General features: G+C 62.4%; 1 protein-coding gene and 8 non-coding genes across 45 annotated transcripts in view; all 9 read left to right on the top strand.

Moving 5' to 3' along the window:
* The first annotated feature begins 760 nt into the window (after nucleotides 1-760).
* LOC144378257 (small nucleolar RNA SNORD116) lies at nucleotides 761-854 on the top strand. The gene has a single exon (XR_013439965.1). It is a non-coding gene; the product is annotated as a small nucleolar RNA SNORD116 (small nucleolar RNA).
* A 988-nt stretch (nucleotides 855-1,842) lies between these two features.
* Nucleotides 1,843-1,936, top strand: LOC144378258 (small nucleolar RNA SNORD116). The gene has a single exon (XR_013439966.1). It is a non-coding gene; the product is annotated as a small nucleolar RNA SNORD116 (small nucleolar RNA).
* Nucleotides 1,937-2,924: 988 nt separating this feature from the next.
* On the top strand, nucleotides 2,925-3,018 carry LOC144378259 (small nucleolar RNA SNORD116). Its single transcript, XR_013439967.1, has one exon. It is a non-coding gene; the product is annotated as a small nucleolar RNA SNORD116 (small nucleolar RNA).
* Nucleotides 3,019-3,994: 976 nt separating this feature from the next.
* LOC144378260 (small nucleolar RNA SNORD116) lies at nucleotides 3,995-4,088 on the top strand. The gene has a single exon (XR_013439968.1). It is a non-coding gene; the product is annotated as a small nucleolar RNA SNORD116 (small nucleolar RNA).
* Nucleotides 4,089-5,076: 988 nt separating this feature from the next.
* LOC144378261 (small nucleolar RNA SNORD116) lies at nucleotides 5,077-5,170 on the top strand. The gene has a single exon (XR_013439969.1). It is a non-coding gene; the product is annotated as a small nucleolar RNA SNORD116 (small nucleolar RNA).
* Nucleotides 5,171-6,146: 976 nt separating this feature from the next.
* LOC144378263 (small nucleolar RNA SNORD116) lies at nucleotides 6,147-6,240 on the top strand. Its single transcript, XR_013439970.1, has one exon. It is a non-coding gene; the product is annotated as a small nucleolar RNA SNORD116 (small nucleolar RNA).
* Nucleotides 6,241-6,938: 698 nt separating this feature from the next.
* Nucleotides 6,939-8,730, top strand: part of LOC110598540 (uncharacterized) — a 287,890-nt gene continuing 286,098 nt past the window's right edge. For 35 of the 37 annotated variants that reach the window (XR_013438651.1, XR_013438630.1, XR_013438632.1 and 32 more), the window contains exon 1: nucleotides 6,939-7,071. The gene's annotated coding sequence lies outside the window, so the exon portion shown is untranslated. The remainder of the gene's footprint in view (nucleotides 7,072-8,730) is intronic. The other 2 variants (XR_013438657.1, XR_013438659.1) reach the window with 1 other exon arrangement.
* LOC144378264 (small nucleolar RNA SNORD116) lies at nucleotides 7,229-7,322 on the top strand. Its single transcript, XR_013439971.1, has one exon. It is a non-coding gene; the product is annotated as a small nucleolar RNA SNORD116 (small nucleolar RNA).
* Nucleotides 8,299-8,391, top strand: LOC144378265 (small nucleolar RNA SNORD116). Its single transcript, XR_013439972.1, has one exon. It is a non-coding gene; the product is annotated as a small nucleolar RNA SNORD116 (small nucleolar RNA).

Here is an 8,730-nt window from a genome sequence, read left to right on the forward strand (position 1 = left end):
GGCCTGCTGGGGCAACACCGGTGGGAGGTGTCCAAGCGCCCTCTTTTAAAAGGTTGGGATGACTTGGAGGCACGAGGTTGCCTAGCCCTGGCGCTCCCTTTCCTGATGGGACCAGTGGCTGAGGGTGCAGCATACGTTATCTCAGGGGGCAGCGGGGTGGAGGGGAGGACAGGAACAAGGCGGAAGTGGAATGTTGCAGCAGGCAGAGCCCTGGCGATGACTGCAAGGTGCGGAAAGCGAGGCCTGTAGCAAACTATGCTCCCAAGATGGCGCGCGCAAGGTCTCCGGGAGTGTGGCCGTAGGCCCCAGGTGTGCGATTCTGGATTAGCTCTGAGTATATCGGGGATGCAGGAGAGTGTATCCTGAGCATTGAGGATCTTACTCAGCCTACAGGATGCTGGCATGGGAGAGGAGAGCCGTGGCCCGGGGCCTTTGTTCTCATGGTTGCTTGTCTTCTGTGTGCACTCTTCAGGACGAGGTGGCGGGCGAGGGAGGCGTGCCTGGTGGCTGACCTGGAGCGTGCCCACCTGTGCTGAGGCCGTGGGGTCCTGTTTTCTGGTTGGCATCCCCGTGTTCGCGACTGGGACCCAGGCCGGGGCGTGGCGAAGACGGTAAGCTTGGTTTGTCCACCTGCACGGGTGCCAAGCCAGTTGTTGGAGGATATGCAGGATTTGGCGTGGCCATAGCGCCCCCTAAATGAGCTCGGTCGGGCCCGGGCCCGGCCAGGGGCGTGGACGCGGTTGGTGCGTCCGGCGTGCTTGGATCGATGATGAGTCCTCCAATAACATTCCTTGGAAAAGCTGAACAAAATGAGTGAAAACCCACTACCGTCTCGCTCATCGTGACTGAGGTCCGGCACACTCTGGCAGAGGCAGAGGCAGAGGCAGAGGTGGCAGGGGCCAGGGATGGCTGCCGCGGCTTCCCATACTTGTCCTCCTCACGGGCGAATTCCTAGGCGCGGCCGGTGCCCACGGCTGGGTTTGTGGTCCCGTCAGTGTGCGTGGGGCCGCTGGGTGTTCTTGGCTGAGCGGAACCACATGCTCAGCAGAGCCAGGCCTGCTGGAGAACAACAGGTGTGAGGTGTCCAAGCGCCCTCCTTAAAAGGTTGGGATGACTTGGAGGCACGAGGTCGCCTGGAGAGGGCCAGCCCTGGCCCTCCCTTTGTTAGAGGACCAGTGGGTGAGGGTGTAGCAGACCTTCTGGCATCGGGCAGCGGGGTGGAGTGTGGAGGGTGGAGGGGAGGACAGGTAGAAGGAGGATGGGGAAAATTGCAGCAGGCATACCCCTGGTGAAGCCTAGAAGGTGCGGAAAGCGAGGCCTGCAGCAAACTATGCTCCCAAGATGGCGGGCCCAGGTTCCCTGTGTGTGCGGAAGTAGCCCCCGGGTGCGGGATGGTGGATCCGCTCCCTGTGGATTGGGGATGCAGGACATTGTACGGTGAGCCTTGGGGAGTATACTCAGCCGACAGGAAGCTGGCATGGGAAGGGAGAGCCCTGGCACCGGGCCATTGTTCTCATGGTTGCTTGTCACTTGTGTACACTCTTCAGGACAAGGTGGCGGGCGAGGGAGGCGTGCCTGGTGGCTGAGTGGAGCGTGCCCACGTGTGCTGATGCCGTGGGGTCCTGTTTGTTGTTTGGCATCCCCGTGTTCGCGACTGGGACCCAGGCCGGAGCGTGGCGAAGACGGTAAGCTTGGCTTGTCCACCTCCCCCGTGCCGAGCCAGTTGTTGGAGGCTGTGAGGGTTGGTGTGCAAGTACCGTCCCCATGACGGTGCTCGTTCGGGCCCCGGCCCGGCCCGACCCGGCCCGGGGCGTGGACGCGGTTGGTGCGTCCGGCGTGCTTGGATCGATGATGAGTCCTCCAATAACATTCCTTGGAAAAGCTGAACAAAATGAGTGAAAACCCACTACCGTCTCGCTCATCGTGACTGAGGTCCGGCACACTCTGGCAGAGGCAGAGGCAGAGGCAGAGGTGGCAGGGGCCAGGGATGGCTGCCGGGGCTTCCCATACTTGTCCTCCTCATGGGCGAATTCCTAGGCGCGGCCGGTGCCCACGGCTGGGTTTGTGGTCCCGTCAGTGTGCGTGGGGCCGCTGGGGGTTCTTGGCTGAGCGGAACCACATGCTCAGCAGAGCCAGGCCTGCTGGAGAACAACAGGTGTGAGGTGTCCAAGCGCCCTCCTTAAAAGGTTGGGATGACTTGGAGGCATGAGGTCGCCTGGAGAGGGCCAGCCCTGGCCCTCCCTTTGTTAGAGGACCAGTGGGTGAGGGTGTAGCAGACCTTCTGGCATCGGGCAGCGGGGTGGAGTGTGGAGGGTGGAGGGGAGGACAGGTAGAAGGAGGATGGGGAAAATTGCAGCAGGCATACCCCTGGTGAAGCCTAGAAGGTGCGGAAAGCGAGGCCTGCAGCAAACTATGCTCCCAAGATGGCGGGCCCAGGTTCCCCGTGTGTGCGGAAGTAGCCCCCGGGTGCGGGATGGTGGATCCGCTCCCTGTGGATTGGGGATGGAGGACAGTGTACGGTGAGCCTTGGGGAGTATACTCAGCCGACAGGAAGCTGGCATGGGAAGGGAGAGCCCTGGCACCGGGCCATTGTTCTCATGGTTGCTTGTCACTTGTGTACACTCTTCAGGACAAGGTGGCGGGTGAGGGAGGCGTGCCTGGTGGCTGAGTGGAGCGTGCCCACGTGTGCTGATGCCGTGGGGTCCTGTTTGTTGTTTGGCATCCCCGTGTTCGCGACTGGGACCCAGGCCGGAGCGTGGCGAAGACGGTAAGCTTGGCTTGTCCACCTCCCCCGTGCCGAGCCAGTTGTTGGAGGCTGTGAGGGTTGGTGTGCAAGTACCGTCCCCGTGACGGTGCTCGTTCGGGCCCCGGCCCGGCCCGACCCGGCCCGGGGCGTGGACGCGGTTGGTGCGTCCGGCGTGCTTGGATCGATGATGAGTCCTCCAATAACATTCCTTGGAAAAGCTGAACAAAATGAGTGAAAACCCACTACCGTCTCGCTCATCGTGACTGAGGTCCGGCACACTCTGGCAGAGGCAGAGGCAGAGGCAGAGGTGGCAGGGGCCAGGGATGGCTGCCGGGGCTTCCCATACTTGTCCTCCTCACGGGCGAATTCCTAGGCCCGGCCGATGCCCACAGCTGGGCTGTGGTCCCGCCCATGTGCGTGTGGCCGCTGGGTGTTCTGGGCTGAGCCGAGTCAGGTGCTCGGAAGAGCCAGGCCTGCTGGGGCAACACCGGTGGGAGGTGTCCAAGCGCCCTCTTTTAAAAGGTTGGGATGACTTGGAGGCACGAGGTTGCCTGTAGGCACGAGGTTGCCTAGCCCTGGCGCTCGCTTTCCTGATGGGACCAGTGGCTGAGGGTGCAGCATACGTTATCTCAGGGGGCAGCGGGGTGGAGGGGAGGACAGGAACAAGGCGGAAGTGGAATGTTGCAGCAGGCAGAGCCCTGGCGATGACTGCAAGGTGCGGAAAGCGAGGCCTGTAGCAAACTATGCTCCCAAGATGGCGCGCGCAAGGTCTCCGGGAGTGTGGCCGTAGGCCCCAGGTGTGCGATTCTGGATTAGCTCTGAGTATATCGGGGATGCAGGAGAGTGTATCCTGAGCATTGAGGATCTTACTCAGCCTACAGGATGCTGGCATGGGAGAGGAGAGCCGTGGCCCGGGGCCTTTGTTCTCATGGTTGCTTGTCTTCTGTGTGCACTCTTCAGGACGAGGTGGCGGGCGAGGGAGGCGTGCCTGGTGGCTGACCTGGAGCGTGCCCACCTGTGCTGAGGCCGTGGGGTCCTGTTTTCTGGTTGGCATCCCCGTGTTCGCGACTGGGACCCAGGCCGGGGCGTGGCGAAGACGGTAAGCTTGGTTTGTCCACCTGCACGGGTGCCAAGCCAGTTGTTGGAGGATATGCAGGATTTGGCGTGGCCATAGCGCCCCCTAAATGAGCTCGGTCGGGCCCGGGCCCGGCCAGGGGCGTGGACGCGGTTGGTGCGTCCGGCGTGCTTGGATCGATGATGAGTCCTCCAATAACATTCCTTGGAAAAGCTGAACAAAATGAGTGAAAACCCACTACCGTCTCGCTCATCGTGACTGAGGTCCGGCACACTCTGGCAGAGGCAGAGGCAGAGGCAGAGGTGGCAGGGGCCAGGGATGGCTGCCGCGGCTTCCCATACTTGTCCTCCTCACGGGCGAATTCCTAGGCGCGGCCGGTGCCCACGGCTGGGTTTGTGGTCCCGTCAGTGTGCGTGGGGCCGCTGGGTGTTCTTGGCTGAGCGGAACCACATGCTCAGCAGAGCCAGGCCTGCTGGAGAACAACAGGTGTGAGGTGTCCAAGCGCCCTCCTTAAAAGGTTGGGATGACTTGGAGGCATGAGGTCGCCTGGAGAGGGCCAGCCCTGGCCCTCCCTTTGTTAGAGGACCAGTGGGTGAGGGTGTAGCAGACCTTCTGGCATCGGGCAGCGGGGTGGAGTGTGGAGGGTGGAGGGGAGGACAGGTAGAAGGAGGATGGGGAAAATTGCAGCAGGCATACCCCTGGTGAAGCCTAGAAGGTGCGGAAAGCGAGGCCTGCAGCAAACTATGCTCCCAAGATGGCGGGCCCAGGTTCCCCGTGTGTGCGGAAGTAGCCCCCGGGTGCGGGATGGTGGATCCGCTCCCTGTGGATTGGGGATGCAGGACAGTGTACGGTGAGCCTTGGGGAGTATACTCAGCCGACAGGAAGCTGGCATGGGAAGGGAGAGCCCTGGCACCGGGCCATTGTTCTCATGGTTGCTTGTCACTTGTGTACACTCTTCAGGACAAGGTGGCGGGCGAGGGAGGCGTGCCTGGTGGCTGAGTGGAGCGTGCCCACGTGTGCTGATGCCGTGGGGTCCTGTTTGTTGTTTGGCATCCCCGTGTTCGCGACTGGGACCCAGGCCGGAGCGTGGCGAAGACGGTAAGCTTGGCTTGTCCACCTCCCCCGTGCCGAGCCAGTTGTTGGAGGCTGTGAGGGTTGGTGTGCAAGTACCGTCCCCGTGACGGTGCTCGTTCGGGCCCCGGCCCGGCCCGACCCGGCCCGGGGCGTGGACGCGGTTGGTGCGTCCGGCGTGCTTGGATCGATGATGAGTCCTCCAATAACATTCCTTGGAAAAGCTGAACAAAATGAGTGAAAACCCACTACCGTCTCGCTCATCGTGACTGAGGTCCGGCACACTCTGGCAGAGGCAGAGGCAGAGGCAGAGGTGGCAGGGGCCAGGGATGGCTGCCGGGGCTTCCCATACTTGTCCTCCTCACGGGCGAATTCCTAGGCCCGGCCGATGCCCACAGCTGGGCTGTGGTCCCGCCCATGTGCGTGTGGCCGCTGGGTGTTCTGGGCTGAGCCGAGTCAGGTGCTCGGAAGAGCCAGGCCTGCTGGGGCAACACCGGTGGGAGGTGTCCAAGCGCCCTCTTTTAAAAGGTTGGGATGACTTGGAGGCACGAGGTTGCCTGTAGGCACGAGGTTGCCTAGCCCTGGCGCTCGCTTTCCTGATGGGACCAGTGGCTGAGGGTGCAGCATACGTTATCTCAGGGGGCAGCGGGGTGGAGGGGAGGACAGGAACAAGGCGGAAGTGGAATGTTGCAGCAGGCAGAGCCCTGGCGATGACTGCAAGGTGCGGAAAGCGAGGCCTGTAGCAAACTATGCTCCCAAGATGGCGCGCGCAAGGTCTCCGGGAGTGTGGCCGTAGGCCCCAGGTGTGCGATTCTGGATTAGCTCTGAGTATATCGGGGATGCAGGAGAGTGTATCCTGAGCATTGAGGATCTTACTCAGCCTACAGGATGCTGGCATGGGAGAGGAGAGCCGTGGCCCGGGGCCTTTGTTCTCATGGTTGCTTGTCTTCTGTGTGCACTCTTCAGGACGAGGTGGCGGGCGAGGGAGGCGTGCCTGGTGGCTGACCTGGAGCGTGCCCACCTGTGCTGAGGCCGTGGGGTCCTGTTTTCCTGGTTGGCATCCCCGTGTTCGCGACTGGGACCCAGCCGGGGCGTGGCGAAGACGGTAAGCTTGGTTTGTCCACCTGCACGGGTGCCAAGCCAGTTGTTGGAGGATATGCAGGATTTGGCGTGGCCATAGCGCCCCCTAAATGAGCTCGGTCGGGCCCGGGCCCGGCCAGGGGCGTGGACGCGGTTGGTGCGTCCGGCGTGCTTGGATCGATGATGAGTCCTCCAATAACATTCCTTGGAAAAGCTGAACAAAATGAGTGAAAACCCACTACCGTCTCGCTCATCGTGACTGAGGTCCGGCACACTCTGGCAGAGGCAGAGGCAGAGGCAGAGGTGGCAGGGGCCAGGGATGGCTGCCGCGGCTTCCCATACTTGTCCTCCTCACGGGCGAATTCCTAGGCGCGGCCGGTGCCCACGGCTGGGTTTGTGGTCCCGTCAGTGTGCGTGGGGCCGCTGGGTGTTCTTGGCTGAGCGGAACCACATGCTCAGCAGAGCCAGGCCTGCTGGAGAACAACAGGTGTGAGGTGTCCAAGCGCCCTCCTTAAAAGGTTGGGATGACTTGGAGGCATGAGGTCGCCTGGAGAGGGCCAGCCCTGGCCCTCCCTTTGTTAGAGGACCAGTGGGTGAGGGTGTAGCAGACCTTCTGGCATCGGGCAGCGGGGTGGAGTGTGGAGGGTGGAGGGGAGGACAGGTAGAAGGAGGATGGGGAAAATTGCAGCAGGCATACCCCTGGTGAAGCCTAGAAGGTGCGGAAAGCGAGGCCTGCAGCAAACTATGCTCCCAAGATGGCGGGCCCAGGTTCCCCGTGTGTGCGGAAGTAGCCCCCGGGTGCGGGATGGTGGATCCGCTCCCTGTGGATTGGGGATGCAGGACAGTGTACGGTGAGCCTTGGGGAGTATACTCAGCCGACAGGAAGCTGGCATGGGAAGGGAGAGCCCTGGCACCGGGCCATTGTTCTCATGGTTGCTTGTCACTTGTGTACACTCTTCAGGACAAGGTGGCGGGCGAGGGAGGCGTGCCTGGTGGCTGAGTGGAGCGTGCCCACGTGTGCTGATGCCGTGGGGTCCTGTTTGTTGTTTGGCATCCCCGTGTTCGCGACTGGGACCCAGGCCGGAGCGTGGCGAAGACGGTAAGCTTGGCTTGTCCACCTCCCCCGTGCCGAGCCAGTTGTTGGAGGCTGTGAGGGTTGGTGTGCAAGTACCGTCCCCGTGACGGTGCTCGTTCGGGCCCCGGCCCGGCCCGACCCGGCCCGGGGCGTGGACGCGGTTGGTGCGTCCGGCGTGCTTGGATCGATGATGAGTCCTCCAATAACATTCCTTGGAAAAGCTGAACAAAATGAGTGAAAACCCACTACCGTCTCGCTCATCGTGACTGAGGTCCGGCACACTCTGGCAGAGGCAGAGGCAGAGGCAGAGGTGGCAGGGGCCAGGGATGGCTGCCGGGGCTTCCCATACTTGTCCTCCTCACGGGCGAATTCCTAGGCCCGGCCGATGCCCACAGCTGGGCTGTGGTCCCGCCCATGTGCGTGTGGCCGCTGGGTGTTCTGGGCTGAGCCGAGTCAGGTGCTCGGAAGAGCCAGGCCTGCTGGGGCAACACCGGTGGGAGGTGTCCAAGCGCCCTCTTTTAAAAGGTTGGGATGACTTGGAGGCACGAGGTTGCCTGTAGGCACGAGGTTGCCTAGCCCTGGCGCTCGCTTTCCTGATGGGACCAGTGGCTGAGGGTGCAGCATACGTTATCTCAGGGGGCAGCGGGGTGGAGGGGGAGGACAGGAACAAGGCGGAAGTGGAATGTTGCAGCAGGCAGAGCCCTGGCGATGACTGCAAGGTGCGGAAAGCGAGGCCTGTAGCAAACTATGCTCCCAAGATGGCGCGCGCAAGGTCTCCGGGAGTGTGGCCGTAGGCCCCAGGTGTGCGATTCTGGATTAGCTCTGAGTATATCGGGGATGCAGGAGAGTGTATCCTGAGCATTGAGGATCTTACTCAGCCTACAGGATGCTGGCATGGGAGAGGAGAGCCGTGGCCCGGGGCCTTTGTTCTCATGGTTGCTTGTCTTCTGTGTGCACTCTTCAGGACGAGGTGGCGGGGAGGGAGGCGTGCCTGGTGGCTGACCTGGAGCGTGCCCACCTGTGCTGAGGCCGTGGGGTCCTGTTTTCTGGTTGGCATCCCCGTGTTCGCGACTGGGACCCAGGCCGGGGCGTGGCGAAGACGGTAAGCTTGGTTTGTCCACCTGCACGGTGCCAAGCCAGTTGTTGGAGGATATGCAGGATTTGGGCGTGGCCATAGCGCCCCCTAAATGAGCTCGGTCGGGCCCGGGCCCGGCCAGGGGCGTGGACGCGGTTGGTGCGTCCGGCGTGCTTGGATCGATGATGAGTCCTCCAATAACATTCCTTGGAAAAGCTGAACAAATGAGTGAAAACCCACTACCGTCTCGCTCATCGTGACTGAGGTCCGGCACACTCTGGCAGAGGCAGAGGCAGAGGCAGAGGTGGCAGGGGCCAGGGATGGCTGCCGCGGCTTCCCATACTTGTCCTCCTCACGGGCCGAATTCCTAGGCGCGGCCGGTGCCCACGGCTGGGTTTGTGGTCCCGTCAGTGTGCGTGGGGCCGCTGGGTGTTCTTGGCTGAGCGGAACCACATGCTCAGCAGAGCCAGGCCTGCTGGAGAACAACAGGTGTGAGGTGTGCAAGCGCCCTCCTTAAAAGGTTGGGATGACTTGGAGGCATGAGGTCGCCTGGAGAGGGCCAGCCCTGGCCCTCCCTTTGTTAGAGGACCAGTGGGTGAGGGTTGTAG

The sequence above is a fragment of the Ictidomys tridecemlineatus genome, chromosome 5 (assembly GCF_052094955.1).
Source record: "Ictidomys tridecemlineatus isolate mIctTri1 chromosome 5, mIctTri1.hap1, whole genome shotgun sequence".
Classification (NCBI taxonomy): domain Eukaryota; kingdom Metazoa; phylum Chordata; class Mammalia; order Rodentia; family Sciuridae; genus Ictidomys; species Ictidomys tridecemlineatus.